This window comes from Schistocerca americana, unplaced genomic scaffold (genome assembly GCF_021461395.2).
Source record: "Schistocerca americana isolate TAMUIC-IGC-003095 unplaced genomic scaffold, iqSchAmer2.1 HiC_scaffold_119, whole genome shotgun sequence".
In the NCBI taxonomy this organism is placed as follows: domain Eukaryota; kingdom Metazoa; phylum Arthropoda; class Insecta; order Orthoptera; family Acrididae; genus Schistocerca; species Schistocerca americana.
In genome coordinates this window covers 175,730-191,434 of record NW_025725253.1, presented here as the reverse complement: position 1 = coordinate 191,434, position 15,705 = coordinate 175,730, and the positions used below count along the sequence as shown (strand labels likewise).

General features: G+C 50.2%; 8 non-coding genes across 8 annotated transcripts; all 8 read right to left on the bottom strand.

The window, feature by feature from the left end:
* Positions 1–267: 267 nt before the first annotated feature.
* On the bottom strand, positions 268–386 carry LOC124562929. Its single transcript, XR_006969734.1, has one exon. It is a non-coding gene; the product is annotated as a 5S ribosomal RNA (ribosomal RNA).
* A 1,014-nt stretch (positions 387–1,400) lies between these two features.
* On the bottom strand, positions 1,401–1,519 carry LOC124562928. The gene has a single exon (XR_006969733.1). It is a non-coding gene; the product is annotated as a 5S ribosomal RNA (ribosomal RNA).
* Positions 1,520–2,532: 1,013 nt separating this feature from the next.
* On the bottom strand, positions 2,533–2,651 carry LOC124562926. The gene has a single exon (XR_006969731.1). It is a non-coding gene; the product is annotated as a 5S ribosomal RNA (ribosomal RNA).
* A 7,587-nt stretch (positions 2,652–10,238) lies between these two features.
* LOC124562925 lies at positions 10,239–10,357 on the bottom strand. The gene has a single exon (XR_006969730.1). It is a non-coding gene; the product is annotated as a 5S ribosomal RNA (ribosomal RNA).
* Positions 10,358–11,400: 1,043 nt separating this feature from the next.
* Positions 11,401–11,519, bottom strand: LOC124562924. The gene has a single exon (XR_006969729.1). It is a non-coding gene; the product is annotated as a 5S ribosomal RNA (ribosomal RNA).
* A 1,043-nt stretch (positions 11,520–12,562) lies between these two features.
* Positions 12,563–12,681, bottom strand: LOC124562923. Its single transcript, XR_006969728.1, has one exon. It is a non-coding gene; the product is annotated as a 5S ribosomal RNA (ribosomal RNA).
* Positions 12,682–13,724: 1,043 nt separating this feature from the next.
* LOC124562922 lies at positions 13,725–13,843 on the bottom strand. Its single transcript, XR_006969727.1, has one exon. It is a non-coding gene; the product is annotated as a 5S ribosomal RNA (ribosomal RNA).
* A 1,042-nt stretch (positions 13,844–14,885) lies between these two features.
* Positions 14,886–15,004, bottom strand: LOC124563250. Its single transcript, XR_006970024.1, has one exon. It is a non-coding gene; the product is annotated as a 5S ribosomal RNA (ribosomal RNA).
* Between the last annotated feature and the right edge of the window lie 701 nt (positions 15,005–15,705).

The window sequence follows — 15,705 nt, the reverse complement described above, 5'->3', positions numbered from 1 at the left end:
ATATCGAAGTAGGAATTGTACACCGCTACACAACAACAGGCGCTGACGTATTTCAGAACACATCTGCCGATTCGTACTGTTTTGTCGTTTTCAAAGACTTCCTGGCGAACTTGGTTAGCACATTCTCCCTCAAACTGAGATATTTACTGCAATTTCGCACCTTATGGTCATTACAGTAGATTAAAATGCTTAAGCAAGAATCTTTGTCCCAACAGAACGGTGGTATGGAAAGAGGGCGGTATAAAAAAAAAAAGGTAAATGAAAGGGAGCCAACAGCACGTGGTGTTCCCAGGTGGTCACCCATCCAAGTACTAACCACGCCCGATGTTGCTTAACTTCGGTGATCGGACGAGAACCGGTGTACTCAACATGGTATGGCCGTTGGCGCCCATATAATGTAGGCGCATGGCAGAATTCGCATTCGGTTCTTATCCCAACACACACAAAATCATACTTTTCGGTCGAAAGCAGCCGCATTTTTTTTTTATTGACAATTCGTCACGTTAGCGCGAACGCAATCCTGAGTTCCAAAACTTATGAGCCGGAAGGACGCGCTTCGTGTATTTTTTTTTTTTTTTGTGAGATTTATAAATTTATTTATTAACATTACATCGTTACAAGCTAACACCTTTACAACATAAAACACGAACAGAGTTGTAATTGTAAGCACTTCCTTCTGCAATCCGACGTGCCAGCAGAGCGACTGCCGAATTAGCGGGCGCGCCGCCGTGTGTGTGAGACGCGCAGCTTCTCGTTGCACCTCCTGTCATCCGCTTGGCGCGTGCAGCCTTCGACACTCGCGGAAGACGCATCTTGTCCCTGGTGTCCAGCGCAGGAGGGTTGGCGCGCGGCCGACCGGCGTATGGCCTGTGCGGGGTGTGGCAGAGTGTTGTTGGAGGGCGCCACTGCTGGCGATGTGAGCTTCCTCGCCTCGCCTCAGACGAGGTGTTTGCGTAATTTGCAGTGCATTCGCACCATTCCTGTCCCTGTCCCCGTCCCGACTTGTCCCGACTTTGCTCGGCTGCCGCTCGCTGCCGCTCGGGTCGTGGCCCATATAACAGCGCAAGCACAAGAAACGTCTGCAGGAGATGACGAGACGAGACGAGACGACTAAGGAATATATTTATAATTACATATCGAAGTAGGAATTGTACACCGCTACACAACAACAGGCGCTGACGTATTTCAGAACACATCTGCCGATTCGTACTGTTTTGTCGTTTTCAAAGACTTCCTGGCGAACTTGGTTAGCACATTCTCCCTCAAACTGAGATATTTACTGCAATTTCGCACCTTATGGTCATTACAGTAGATTAAAATGCTTAAGCAAGAATCTTTGTCCCAACAGAACGGTGGTATGGAAAGAGGGCGGTATAAAAAAAAAAAGGTAAATGAAAGGGAGCCAACAGCACGTGGTGTTCCCAGGTGGTCACCCATCCAAGTACTAACCACGCCCGATGTTGCTTAACTTCGGTGATCGGACGAGAACCGGTGTACTCAACATGGTATGGCCGTTGGCGCCCATATAATGTAGGCGCATGGCAGAATTCGCATTCGGTTCTTATCCCAACACACACAAAATCATACTTTTCGGTCGAAAGCAGCCGCATTTTTTTTTTATTGACAATTCGTCACGTTAGCGCGAACGCAATCCTGAGTTCCAAAACTTATGAGCCGGAAGGACGCGCTTCGTGTATTTTTTTTTTTTTTGTGAGATTTATAAATTTATTTATTAACATTACATCGTTACAAGCTAACACCTTTACAACATAAAACACGAACAGAGTTGTAATTGTAAGCACTTCCTTCTGCAATCCGACGTGCCAGCAGAGCGACTGCCGAATTAGCGGGCGCGCCGCCGTGTGTGTGAGACGCGCAGCTTCTCGTTGCACCTCCTGTCATCCGCTTGGCGCGTGCAGCCTTCGACACTCGCGGAAGACGCATCTTGTCCCTGGTGTCCAGCGCAGGAGGGTTGGCGCGCGGCCGACCGGCGTATGGCCTGTGCGGGGTGTGGCAGAGTGTTGTTGGAGGGCGCCACTGCTGGCGATGTGAGCTTCCTCGCCTCGCCTCAGACGAGGTGTTTGCGTAATTTGCAGTGCATTCGCACCATTCCTGTCCCTGTCCCCGTCCCGACTTGTCCCGACTTTGCTCGGCTGCCGCTCGCTGCCGCTCGGGTCGTGGCCCATATAACAGCGCAAGCACAAGAAACGTCTGCAGGAGATGACGAGACGAGACGAGACGACTAAGGAATATATTTATAATTACATATCGAAGTAGGAATTGTACACCGCTACACAACAACAGGCGCTGACGTATTTCAGAACACATCTGCCGATTCGTACTGTTTTGTCGTTTTCAAAGACTTCCTGGCGAACTTGGTTAGCACATTCTCCCTCAAACTGAGATATTTACTGCAATTTCGCACCTTATGGTCATTACAGTAGATTAAAATGCTTAAGCAAGAATCTTTGTCCCAACAGAACGGTGGTATGGAAAGAGGGCGGTATAAAAAAAAAAAGGTAAATGAAAGGGAGCCAACAGCACGTGGTGTTCCCAGGTGGTCACCCATCCAAGTACTAACCACGCCCGATGTTGCTTAACTTCGGTGATCGGACGAGAACCGGTGTACTCAACATGGTATGGCCGTTGGCGCCCATATAATGTAGGCGCATGGCAGAATTCGCATTCGGTTCTTATCCCAACACACACAAAATCATACTTTTCGGTCGAAAGCAGCCGCATTTTTTTTTTATTGACAATTCGTCACGTTAGCGCGAACGCAATCCTGAGTTCCAAAACTTATGAGCCGGAAGGACGCGCTTCGTGTATTTTTTTTTTTTTTGTGAGATTTATAAATTTATTTATTAACATTACATCGTTACAAGCTAACACCTTTACAACATAAAACACGAACAGAGTTGTAATTGTAAGCACTTCCTTCTGCAATCCGACGTGCCAGCAGAGCGACTGCCGAATTAGCGGGCGCGCCGCCGTGTGTGTGAGACGCGCAGCTTCTCGTTGCACCTCCTGTCATCCGCTTGGCGCGTGCAGCCTTCGACACTCGCGGAAGACGCATCTTGTCCCTGGTGTCCAGCGCAGGAGGGTTGGCGCGCGGCCGACCGGCGTATGGCCTGTGCGGGGTGTGGCAGAGTGTTGTTGGAGGGCGCCACTGCTGGCGATGTGAGCTTCCTCGCCTCGCCTCAGACGAGGTGTTTGCGTAATTTGCAGTGCATTCGCACCATTCCTGTCCCTGTCCCCGTCCCGACTTGTCCCGACTTTGCTCGGCTGCCGCTCGCTGCCGCTCGGGTCGTGGCCCATATAACAGCGCAAGCACAAGAAACGTCTGCAGGAGATGACGAGACGAGACGAGACGACTAAGGAATATATTTATAATTACATATCGAAGTAGGAATTGTACACCGCTACACAACAACAGGCGCTGACGTATTTCAGAACACATCTGCCGATTCGTACTGTTTTGTCGTTTTCAAAGACTTCCTGGCGAACTTGGTTAGCACATTCTCCCTCAAACTGAGATATTTACTGCAATTTCGCACCTTATGGTCATTACAGTAGATTAAAATGCTTAAGCAAGAATCTTTGTCCCAACAGAACGGTGGTATGGAAAGAGGGCGGTATAAAAAAAAAAAGGTAAATGAAAGGGAGCCAACAGCACGTTTTTTTTTTTTTTTTTTTTTTTTTTTTTTTTTTTTTTTTTTTTTTTTTTTCTTTTTCGGGCCTCCCATCTCCCCTTATAGCCCGGCCTTGTCGCTCTCCACAAAACGCCTTCCATTGGCGAGCTTCATGAGCTATAATGGTACTGTCGACTCCATGTCCCACGACGAACAGACGAAAAAGAAAACGTATCCCCCGTTAGCATCCTTGGGAATGTCGACGTCTGTCGGGAAAAAGCGACAGGTGCAAAGAAAAAACCATAATCCAAAAAATCTTCTAAATGGAGACAAGTAATCCACCAGAAAAACAAGAGTCCAGTATAGAAAAATATAAAACACAAAACTAGAAAAAGAAGCCACTTCCTCAGGTGTACTATTACTGGGAAAGTTCCACACCAGTAAAGCAGAGGAGTAAAGTCCAACAAGTGGAGAAGTGAAACTAAAAGAAGGAAATTAAAGGCACTGCGCGGTAATACAGGAAAAGACGAAAAGATAGTACTGCCGCCACTTGGGAGACCTACATGAGAAAGTTCTGCAAAAAGAAATTGCCGATGTCCACAGCATAAAAATAATCAGAATCAAGGAGAAGGTAAACCATACCGGAAATGAAAAGGAACACAAAGAATAGAAAGTAGAGTACCTCTGATTACACAAATTTCAATAATTGTACGTTCCTGGAAAAACACAACACGAGCGGTCAAAGTAGAAGAGTATACCAAATCATCAAACCATGTTAAGTAGCCATCGACATCCGAGTAAAAGCATGAGCAAGGGCAACCTGCAAAAAATTCGCGAAATTTGCACGATAGCCAGGCATGGCTGCAGTTTGTTCATGCTGAGTCCATAAGTATGTAAGAAAGTCAAATTCGGTTGTCAATTTCAGGGAAAACATTGCAAAAACGGCATGACCCAGGAGCCACACCGTGGCATTCTTCTTAGTATTCGGGTAGGCGGCGCACTGAGGGATTAAGACGTCTGTCGGCAAAACAGAGCGCGTATCCACCCGATTGATAAGGCGAACCATATCTCGGGCGGTATGCCAAACACTGCAAAAATGGCCACACACGAAACGGTGTTCAAGCGTATCCTCCACAGCACACAGGTCACAAGCTCCAGACGAGAGGAGATTAATGGAGTGGAGCTTCGCATTCGTAGGGAAGGTACGATGCACAACCTTGTACCACACTGCGTGTACAGAGGGAGGAAGAACATTGCTGGCAAGATTTTTCCATACCGTGACCCAGTTATACCACGGTAGCCGATACTCCCACTTACAACGCACAGTAGACCCACGGAAAGCAGAAGCGACGTCGCTGACTCGAAGGCTGGGAACGTCACAGAGCTCCAAGTAGCTGTTTTCCATATAGTAGCGACGCACATAATTAAGAAAAAAGGGAATGTGCGAGACATTCACCGGCGCCGCCGCAGATGGAGGACGATACAGAGTGAAGACCGCCGCAGTGGTACCGTTCGGGGCCTTTTCCATAACAACAGTGGTCCGTTTCCAAAACAGAGCAGAGCACTTCGCGCGTAGATCTACTAGACCCAAACCACCATCTGTCGGGATGAGAGTACAAGTGGCATACGAGACTTTAAAAATGTCACCTCGCCATAAAAACCAATACACCGCCTGCTTGAGGGCACGTTCCAATTGCCGAGGCAATGGAAGGACCTGTGCGAGATACCACGCCCTGGCCAGAATGGTAGTATTGATCAAGGCCACCTTATCACGAAGCGCCAACGTGCGAGCCGCATAGATCTTGGCAACGGCACGCACCTTGTGCAGCGTGGACCGCCAATTAAGCGCCTCCATCCGTTGTGGGTGAGAAGAAAACAGCACGCCCAGGACTTTTTGCTGTTCGCGGACGCAGAACCAGTTCCGCTGTAAGGACCTTGCGCGGGGTGTAAGAGGCAAACAAACAGTCTTAGCAGGGTTGACTATGGCACCCGTGGCTTTTTCAAAGCGTTGCAGTGCGCCATATAAAGTGTCAACGTCATCGGAATGGCCAAGGAAAACACCAAGGTCGTCGGCGTATGCCTTACAAACGAGGCGGTCCGCCCCGACCTGAATGCCGCGGCATTCGCGGCCGATAATCCGCAGCAACGGATCTAAGGCTACAGAAAACAGGGCCATCGAAAGGGGACACCCCTGCCGCACCGAGCGCTCAACACGGAAAGCCGGCGTCAAGCGGCCGTTGACACTAACTCGTGACGTCGCATTCTGTAAAAGATGCTTTACCACAGTCGTAAACTTAAGGCCGAATCCCATCCGCACAAGAACCTGGCGGAGGTAAACATGGCTAATGCGGTCGAAAGCATTTTTGAAGTCAATCAATAAGATGGCAGCTGTCGGCAGGCGCGCACTTTTAACAAAGCCGATACAGTCGCGATATGCGAGAACGGCGTCAAAAATGTTTCGACCCGGCACCGCACATGATTGACTGTCACTGAGAACCGACGGTAAAACAACTTTAAGACGTTGAACCACACAGCGCGTCACAATCTTAAAATCGGCGTTAAGTAAGGTGATCGGCCGAACAGCGTCAATACAGGGCGTCGCATTCGATTTAGGTACTAAGGTCACTACCCCCTCCTCAAACGCAGCAGGGATAACAGCACCATCCCGTATTTCATTTAAAAGAGCCACAAAAACATCACGAAAAAGATCATAAAACTTCAAATAAAATTCAGAAGGAATGCCATCGGGACCAGGCGATTTACACTTAGGGCTTCGTCGGATAGCGTCGGAAAGATCGTCAGGTACATAAGCAGCATTTAAATGCGTCCTATCCGCACGAGTTAAAACATGAGGTATAACTTGTAAAAAATCCCGCAACGCATCACAGTCAACATCCAGCGCACGGAAAAGGGAACTAAAATGATTAAAAATATCCCGCTCGATGTCGGACTGGACAGTAGTCCGTCCACCGTCGCACTTTTTCCAGGTACTGATGTGGAGACGGGCACGCCTCCGTCGTTCCCTGGTCAGATGGTAAAGCGACAAAGGTTCGCCAGCCACAACCCCCGCAGGCTGGCTGCGCACGACGACACCATTACTGACAGCACGCAAATCAGCGAGAAGCTTCAGCTGAAATTGCTTAAAAGCGGGCAGCAAGGCAGGCTGTGACGTCACGCGCAGCGCGAGGTCTTGTAAACACGCCTGATGGAAGCGGGCCGTAGCGCGACGCCAACGAGCCGCCTCGCGGCTAAAATCAATTAAAAACTGCCTTATCACTGGCTTGGCCTCCCCGACCCACCACTCCAGCACACTACAGTCACCTCGCCGAGTCCCGAGTAATTTATGCCACAGATTGGTAAAACACCGGACAAAATGGTCGTCGGTCAATAAAGCACAATTAAATTTCCACAGATTCTGTCGTCTGGGAACACAAAAACGAGGCAATAAAAGCTGACAAAGGTAACCGGAATGATCAGAAAACAGCACGGGAAACATTTCCGTGCGGCAAATACGGGCAGAAAGCGAGGCAGAAATGTAAATTCTGTCCAGGCGGCTGTGCCCCGTGGGATAAAAATGAGTATAGTGGGTAACATCAGGGTTTAAAACACGCCACGTATCAACGAGCCGAAAACTGCGAATCAAGTCGCCGAGCTCGCGACAAAGGTTAGGACGAGGCACCTGATCGACAACATCTAAAACGCAATTAAAATCGCCGCCGACAACTAAAGCATCCACATTCCGGTGTAGCAGTGCACACAATTCCTGCCCATAAAAAACAGCCCTCGCCGGCTTATCGTTCCCAGACGGGGCATAAACGTTAACAAAGACAACGCCCAGTATAGTGCAACTAACAGCACGACCATTTGGTAAAATAGCAACGTCGGAAATAGCAAGATCAGAACGGACTAAAATGGCAGTTCCTGCATTGGAATCCGGTAAAACATTGTCAACAACAATAAAGTCACTAAAATCGTGTAAAAAGACAAGTGCATCGCGCGTCACCTCTTGTAAAAAGACAACATGGCAGCGGTGATCACGTAAAAAGGCCTGAAAAGCCAGTAACTTGCACGGGTGGCACAACTTGTTAAGATTAATAGTGACAACATTCCACTGGCTAAAATCGTAAGTCATAGACTCACTCAGTTAAAAGACACACAAAAGTAAAAACACACAGAAAACACGGAATGTGCAGGTGCACGACAGAGGAGGGGGTACACAGGACACACACTATGTCTCCGCACCCTCCACAACATCCTCCGCCCACTCCGAAGGCTCGAAGGGGGAGAGGGGTGGCAGGGTGGCAGTAGCTGGCACGGCAGAAGCGACCGACACAGGATCCCTGACGGGCATCTGCACGTCGGAGGGAGGCACCGACACGCGGTCGTGGATAGAAGGACCAGCGCGACGTCGGTGGACATCCTCAGCCTTCCGTTTCGTCGACATAGGTGCCGCAGTCACAGCCGAGACAGTGTCGGGCGCTAAAACAGGCACGTCTGCAGAGGCTGGTTGGCTTAACACAGTCCGCAGATGGCGAACAGCAACGTCACGTTGCTGCGCCGCATCGCTCAGATCAGCTGACTGCGCGTGGCGAGAGGAGGCCCGCGGCGACTGTTGTTGTTGCTGTTTGCGCGGCGGCTGACGCCCGGAGCCGGAAGCCTGAGGCGGCCGGAGCTCCACGTCGAGGTCGCGCCGCGCGGCACGGCGTTGCGACGCCCAAGAAGAGGCGGGGGGGCGCCCTACCGGGGACGGACTACGGTCACGCCGCGTGTAACCCCCGTCGTAAGAAGGGGAGCTACTGACACTGCGGAAGCGTTGCCTACTGGAACTCCGAGAACGAGCTTCATCCCGTTGCGGTTTCGGTTCCACAAAAACATGGCGTGATTCCGCAACAGGATTAGGCCCAGAAACATCAGAGGGTACAACGACGGGTGCAGGCACAGAAGGAGAGGGTGCCAACTGCGACACAATAGGTGCAACAGGGTCCGAAATAGGGCACGGAACAACATCGGTTACCGATTGCGGCACGGAGTCAGAGACAGCCTCCGACACAACAGCACCCACAACCGGTTGAAGAGCAGCAGGCACGTTTTCCGAAGCCGCGGACAAAGGTTCCTGGCCGGTAGTCGCAAGATCAGAGACAGTAGCATCAGCAGACACATCCATCGCTTCCGCGGCGGCAGCAAGATTAACATCTGCCGCACGCCGCGCGGGCGCGGGGGGGGCGGAACCCAAGACCGTAGCGGCGACGGAAGCAAAACTAGCTCCTTGCAAATTGGCCTCAAGTGGTAGCTGAACAGGCCGTTTGCGCTTCGGACAATCCTGCCGATAATGTCCGACACCGTTACAAAATGAGCAAGTCTGTGGCTGGCCACTGTACGTGACAAACGCACGGTGGCCGTTTACCAAAATAAAAGACGGAATATGCTGCCTGACCACCATCTTAACACTGCGCACACCGTTCTCGACTTGAAATATGTACGCAGACGACCATTTCTCTTTCACTACAGATAGAACAGTGCCATAAGGCCGCAAGTGACGAGAAATAGTGTCGTTGCGAATTTCAAACGGGAGGTTAAATATGCGGATTTGTCGAAGACCAAAACCAGCATGAGACACAGTGACATTACTAATATTTCCGTTAAGGTGTCGAAATCTACGAACACCGTCATTAACAGAGACAACAGCATCACACAGATCGGGAGATTTCAGTTTCAAGAACACAGAATTTAAAAACGTATCGAACTGAATACCGAGCACATCAGTAGTAGACAACATCAAGTCCTCAAGCAACCAACGATGGATCTCGAAAGCCGAAGGTTTCTCTACGGAACGATCAAACTCGCACTGAATATTATTCTGTCGCTCTTCACTTTCATCGTAAACGATATCCATTACTTACAGTTCAGTAGAAAAGAAAGAAAGCAACGAGGAAGAGGGAGCAGACGACACGCGAGGTGCCGCCGGCCCAGTCGCACGAGGTAAACACAGCACGCCAGGCACCGAGGTGTTGGCTGGCGCGCGGCCGACCGGCGTATGGCCTGTGCGGGGTGTGGCAGAGTGTTGTTGGAGGGCGCCACTGCTGGCGATGTGAGCTTCTTCGCCTCGCCTCGCCTCGCCTCGCCTCGCCTCAGACGAGGTGTTTGCGTAATTTGCAGTGCATTCGCACCATTCCTGTCCCTGTCCCCGTCCCGACTTGTCCCGACTTTGCTCGACTGCCGCTCGCTGCCGCTCGCTGCCGCTCGGGTCGTGGCCCATATAACAGCGCAAGCACAAGAAACGTCTGCAGGAGATGACGAGACGAGACGAGTCGACTAAGGAATAAATGTATAATTACATATCGAAGTAGGAATTGTACACCGCTATACAACAACAGGCGCTGACGTATTTCAGAACACATCTGCCGATTCGTACTGTTTTGTCGTTTTCAAAGACTTCCTGGCGAACTTGGTTAGCACATTCTCCCTCAAACTGAGATATTTACTGCAATTTCGCACCTTATGGTCATTACAGTAGATTAAAATGCTTAAGCAAGAATCTTTGTCACAACAGAACGGTGGTATGGAAAGAAGGCGGTATAAAAAAAAAAAAAAAAGTAAATGAAAGGGAGCCAACAGCACGTGGTGTTCCCAGGTGGTCACCCATCCAAGTACTAACCACGCCCGATGTTGCTTAACTTCGGTGATCGGACGAGAACCGGTGTACTCAACATGGTATGGCCGTTGGCGCCCAGATGATGTAGGCGCATGGCGGAATTCGCATTCGGTTCTTATCCCAACACACACAAAATCACACTTTTCGGTCGAAAGCAGCCGCATTCTTTTTTATTGACAATTTGTCACGTTGGCGCGAACGCAATCCTGAGTTCCAAAACTTATGAGCCGGAAGGACGCGCTTCGTGTATTTTTTTTTTTTTTTGTTGTTGTGAGATTTATAAATTTATTTATTAACATTACATCGTTACAAGCTAACAACTTTACAACATAAAACACGAACAGAATTGTAATTGTAAGCACTTCCTTCCGCAATCCGACGTGCCAGCAGAGCGACTGCCGAATTAGCGGGCGCGCCGCCGTGTGTGTGAGACGCGCAGCTTCTCGTTGCACCTCCTGTCATCCGCTTGGCGCGTGCAGCCTTCGACACTCGCGGAAGACGCATCTTGTCCCTGGTGTCCAGCGCAGGAGGGCTGGCGCGCGGCCGACCGGCGTATGGCCTGTGCGGGGTGTGGCAGAGTGTTGTTGGAGGGCGCCACTGCTGGCGATGTGAGCTTCTTCGCCTCGCCTCGCCTCGCCTCGCCTCGCCTCAGACGAGGTGTTTGCGTAATTTGCAGTGCATTCGCACCATTCCTGTCCCTGTCCCCGTCCCGACTTGTCCCGACTTTGCTCGACTGCCGCTCGCTGCCGCTCGGGTCGTGGCCCATATAACAGCGCAAGCACAAGAAACGTCTGCAGGAGATGACGAGACGAGACGAGTCGACTAAGGAATAAATGTATAATTACATATCGAAGTAGGAATTGTACACCGCTATACAACAACAGGCGCTGACGTATTTCAGAACACATCTGCCGATTCGTACTGTTTTGTCGTTTTCAAAGACTTCCTGGCGAACTTGGTTAGCACATTCTCCCTCAAACTGAGATATTTACTGCAATTTCGCACCTTATGGTCATTACAGTAGATTAAAATGCTTAAGCAAGAATCTTTGTCACAACAGAACGGTGGTATGGAAAGAAGGCGGTATAAAAAAAAAAAAAAAAGTAAATGAAAGGGAGCCAACAGCACGTGGTGTTCCCAGGTGGTCACCCATCCAAGTACTAACCACGCCCGATGTTGCTTAACTTCGGTGATCGGACGAGAACCGGTGTACTCAACATGGTATGGCCGTTGGCGCCCAGATGATGTAGGCGCATGGCGGAATTCGCATTCGGTTCTTATCCCAACACACACAAAATCACACTTTTCGGTCGAAAGCAGCCGCATTCTTTTTTATTGACAATTTGTCACGTTGGCGCGAACGCAATCCTGAGTTCCAAAACTTATGAGCCGGAAGGACGCGCTTCGTGTATTTTTTTTTTTTTTTGTTGTTGTGAGATTTATAAATTTATTTATTAACATTACATCGTTACAAGCTAACAACTTTACAACATAAAACACGAACAGAATTGTAATTGTAAGCACTTCCTTCCGCAATCCGACGTGCCAGCAGAGCGACTGCCGAATTAGCGGGCGCGCCGCCGTGTGTGTGAGACGCGCAGCTTCTCGTTGCACCTCCTGTCATCCGCTTGGCGCGTGCAGCCTTCGACACTCGCGGAAGACGCATCTTGTCCCTGGTGTCCAGCGCAGGAGGGCTGGCGCGCGGCCGACCGGCGTATGGCCTGTGCGGGGTGTGGCAGAGTGTTGTTGGAGGGCGCCACTGCTGGCGATGTGAGCTTCTTCGCCTCGCCTCGCCTCGCCTCGCCTCGCCTCAGACGAGGTGTTTGCGTAATTTGCAGTGCATTCGCACCATTCCTGTCCCTGTCCCCGTCCCGACTTGTCCCGACTTTGCTCGACTGCCGCTCGCTGCCGCTCGGGTCGTGGCCCATATAACAGCGCAAGCACAAGAAACGTCTGCAGGAGATGACGAGACGAGACGAGTCGACTAAGGAATAAATGTATAATTACATATCGAAGTAGGAATTGTACACCGCTATACAACAACAGGCGCTGACGTATTTCAGAACACATCTGCCGATTCGTACTGTTTTGTCGTTTTCAAAGACTTCCTGGCGAACTTGGTTAGCACATTCTCCCTCAAACTGAGATATTTACTGCAATTTCGCACCTTATGGTCATTACAGTAGATTAAAATGCTTAAGCAAGAATCTTTGTCACAACAGAACGGTGGTATGGAAAGAAGGCGGTATAAAAAAAAAAAAAAAAGTAAATGAAAGGGAGCCAACAGCACGTGGTGTTCCCAGGTGGTCACCCATCCAAGTACTAACCACGCCCGATGTTGCTTAACTTCGGTGATCGGACGAGAACCGGTGTACTCAACATGGTATGGCCGTTGGCGCCCAGATGATGTAGGCGCATGGCGGAATTCGCATTCGGTTCTTATCCCAACACACACAAAATCACACTTTTCGGTCGAAAGCAGCCGCATTCTTTTTTATTGACAATTTGTCACGTTGGCGCGAACGCAATCCTGAGTTCCAAAACTTATGAGCCGGAAGGACGCGCTTCGTGTATTTTTTTTTTTTTTTGTTGTTGTGAGATTTATAAATTTATTTATTAACATTACATCGTTACAAGCTAACAACTTTACAACATAAAACACGAACAGAATTGTAATTGTAAGCACTTCCTTCCGCAATCCGACGTGCCAGCAGAGCGACTGCCGAATTAGCGGGCGCGCCGCCGTGTGTGTGAGACGCGCAGCTTCTCGTTGCACCTCCTGTCATCCGCTTGGCGCGTGCAGCCTTCGACACTCGCGGAAGACGCATCTTGTCCCTGGTGTCCAGCGCAGGAGGGCTGGCGCGCGGCCGACCGGCGTATGGCCTGTGCGGGGTGTGGCAGAGTGTTGTTGGAGGGCGCCACTGCTGGCGATGTGAGCTTCTTCGCCTCGCCTCGCCTCGCCTCGCCTCGCCTCAGACGAGGTGTTTGCGTAATTTGCAGTGCATTCGCACCATTCCTGTCCCTGTCCCCGTCCCGACTTGTCCCGACTTTGCTCGACTGCCGCTCGCTGCCGCTCGGGTCGTGGCCCATATAACAGCGCAAGCACAAGAAACGTCTGCAGGAGATGACGAGACGAGACGAGTCGACTAAGGAATAAATGTATAATTACATATCGAAGTAGGAATTGTACACCGCTATACAACAACAGGCGCTGACGTATTTCAGAACACATCTGCCGATTCGTACTGTTTTGTCGTTTTCAAAGACTTCCTGGCGAACTTGGTTAGCACATTCTCCCTCAAACTGAGATATTTACTGCAATTTCGCACCTTATGGTCATTACAGTAGATTAAAATGCTTAAGCAAGAATCTTTGTCACAACAGAACGGTGGTATGGAAAGAAGGCGGTATAAAAAAAAAAAAAAAAGTAAATGAAAGGGAGCCAACAGCACGTGGTGTTCCCAGGTGGTCACCCATCCAAGTACTAACCACGCCCGATGTTGCTTAACTTCGGTGATCGGACGAGAACCGGTGTACTCAACATGGTATGGCCGTTGGCGCCCAGATGATGTAGGCGCATGGCGGAATTCGCATTCGGTTCTTATCCCAACACACACAAAATCACACTTTTCGGTCGAAAGCAGCCGCATTCTTTTTTATTGACAATTTGTCACGTTGGCGCGAACGCAATCCTGAGTTCCAAAACTTATGAGCCGGAAGGACGCGCTTCGTGTATTTTTTTTTTTTTTTGTTGTTGTGAGATTTATAAATTTATTTATTAACATTACATCGTTACAAGCTAACAACTTTACAACATAAAACACGAACAGAATTGTAATTGTAAGCACTTCCTTCCGCAATCCGACGTGCCAGCAGAGCGACTGCCGAATTAGCGGGCGCGCCGCCGTGTGTGTGAGACGCGCAGCTTCTCGTTGCACCTCCTGTCATCCGCTTGGCGCGTGCAGCCTTCGACACTCGCGGAAGACGCATCTTGTCCCTGGTGTCCAGCGCAGGAGGGCTGGCGCGCGGCCGACCGGCGTATGGCCTGTGCGGGGTGTGGCAGAGTGTTGTTGGAGGGCGCCACTGCTGGCGATGTGAGCTTCTTCGCCTCGCCTCGCCTCGCCTCGCCTCGCCTCAGACGAGGTGTTTGCGTAATTTGCAGTGCATTCGCACCATTCCTGTCCCTGTCCCCGTCCCGACTTGTCCCGACTTTGCTCGACTGCCGCTCGCTGCCGCTCGGGTCGTGGCCCATATAACAGCGCAAGCACAAGAAACGTCTGCAGGAGATGACGAGACGAGACGAGTCGACTAAGGAATAAATGTATAATTACATATCGAAGTAGGAATTGTACACCGCTATACAACAACAGGCGCTGACGTATTTCAGAACACATCTGCCGATTCGTACTGTTTTGTCGTTTTCAAAGACTTCCTGGCGAACTTGGTTAGCACATTCTCCCTCAAACTGAGATATTTACTGCAATTTCGCACCTTATGGTCATTACAGTAGATTAAAATGCTTAAGCAAGAATCTTTGTCACAACAGAACGGTGGTATGGAAAGAAGGCGGTATAAAAAAAAAAAAAAAGTAAATGAAAGGGAGCCAACAGCACGTGGTGTTCCCAGGTGGTCACCCATCCAAGTACTAACCACGCCCGATGTTGCTTAACTTCGGTGATCGGACGAGAACCGGTGTACTCAACATGGTATGGCCGTTGGGGCCCAGATGATGTAGGCGCATGGCGGAATTCGCATTCGGTTCTTATCCCAACACACACAAAATCACACTTTTCGGTCGAAAGCAGCCGCATTCTTTTTTATTGACAATTTGTCACGTTGGCGCGAACGCAATCCTGAGTTCCAAAACTTATGAGCCGGAAGGACGCGCTTCGTGTATTTTTTTTTTTTTGTTGTTGTGAGATTTATAAATTTATTTATTAACATTACATCGTTACAAGCTAACAACTTTACAACATAAAACACGAACAGAATTGTAATTGTAAGCACTTCCTTCCGCAATCCGACGTGCCAGCAGAGCGACTGCCGAATTAGCGGGCGCGCCGCCGTGTGTGTGAGACGCGCAGCTTCTCGTTGCACCTCCTGTCATCCGCTTGGCGCGTGCAGCCTTCGACACTCGCGGAAGACGCATCTTGTCCCTGGTGTCCAGCGCAGGAGGGCTGGCGCGCGGCCGACCGGCGTATGGCCTGTGCGGGGTGTGGCAGAGTGTTGTTGGAGGGCGCCACTGCTGGCGATGTGAGCTTCTTCGCCTCGCCTCGCCTCGCCTCGCCTCGCCTCAGACGAGGTGTTTGCGTAATTTGCAGTGCATTCGCACCATTCCTGTCCCTGTCCCCGTCCCGACTTGTCCCGACTTTGCTCGACTGCCGCTCGCTGCCGCTCGGGTCGTGGCCCATATAACAGCGC